General features: G+C 32.4%; 1 long non-coding RNA gene across 1 annotated transcript; it reads right to left on the bottom strand.

Moving 5' to 3' along the window:
* Positions 1–208: 208 nt before the first annotated feature.
* LOC131431593 (uncharacterized) lies at positions 209–790 on the bottom strand. Its single transcript, XR_009229694.1, has 2 exons — positions 417–790; positions 209–360 (listed from the first exon to the last, which is right to left on the bottom strand). It is a non-coding gene; the product is annotated as an uncharacterized LOC131431593 (long non-coding RNA).
* Positions 791–1,234: the final 444 nt, after the last annotated feature.

The raw sequence follows: 1,234 nt of genomic DNA, 5'->3' as shown, positions 1-1,234 counted from the left end.
AGTGTTACTTATCTTAAATCATGCAGCTGTTTTTTTTTTTCAAAATATGACTGCTGCAAAATATATCTTGCTGCAACACAACCCCAATCGGTAACTATTCGCTAAAGTATCCGGAGAAGTCATCAGTTAACGTTCGTATACGATTCGGTTCACGAACGTTAACTTGTAACATTGTACAATGTATATCGAAACAATGAATAAAAGGGAATTGAAAGAAAACGTTTATTTCATACAAATACATACATAAAACTATCTGGGGGAGAACGATTTGTATAGTGACCAGTCAGAACAAAACAATTTTGCTGGGCAGTAAATATATTCGATCATTTCTAGATCAGTTGTTTTTTGTTTGTCCTTTTCCTACAAATAGACTTCTTTCAATATATCTTCATTAATCGTTAGTACTTGCAACTTACTGCACAAAAGAGATCTTCCACTAGATACATTTCAATTTTTCGATATGAAATACTCGTTTTGCCATTTTTTTTTGTTTACATTAGTCTTCACTAAGCAGTCACCAAGGTTATGGTAACTGTTATTTAAAATCAATATTCTATCAACTTGTGTTGCCAGTTTCAAAATTGTTCCGAGCAATTTCATTTTGACATTACCAGTTACTGAGGGGTAGTTAAATTTGCGATACAGTTTTGATAGACGAGTGGCAGGTCGTGTCGTCGGAGAAACTATCATTCCATTTGTTTACGCAAATTTCGCCTTCCGTGTTCCATGCCAACAAACAGGGCGATACTACACTAACTTTTTTTTCTTTATTTTAGATGATTTCCGAACCTTTTACTACTAGAAATAGTGAGGGATACAATAAAATTACTCGCAGATTTGTCTTAGTCGCAAAAACCAATCAATTTTATGAAACATGCGCAAGGGCGTATCTTTATAATTCACAAAGGAAGCATAAAAGTAAACAAAAAAAAGGGCGAAACTCTGTTTTTGTTGATTTATTTAGTGGATTAGATTTTTTATCGTGACGTCACAAATGAACAAGCATTCATCCCTGACAGTTCAGCGGTACTGTTTACAGACAAGCTTAAACAAAAATCGAAGAACACGTCATAAACATTCATCATTACATTATCTTCATCTTCCAAAAAACTTCACGCAGAAAAAATTATTTTAAATTTTAATATATTACACTTCGACTTCAAAGATATTTTATTTTGAATCAGTGCTTACTTTTATTTTCCTTTGATTCAAATACATTTGATATTAACATCAA

The sequence above is a fragment of the Malaya genurostris genome, chromosome 2 (assembly GCF_030247185.1).
Source record: "Malaya genurostris strain Urasoe2022 chromosome 2, Malgen_1.1, whole genome shotgun sequence".
Lineage (NCBI taxonomy): Eukaryota > Metazoa > Arthropoda > Insecta > Diptera > Culicidae > Malaya > Malaya genurostris.
Note: the sequence above shows the minus strand (reverse complement) of the source record. Positions and strands in the feature narration are given on the sequence as shown.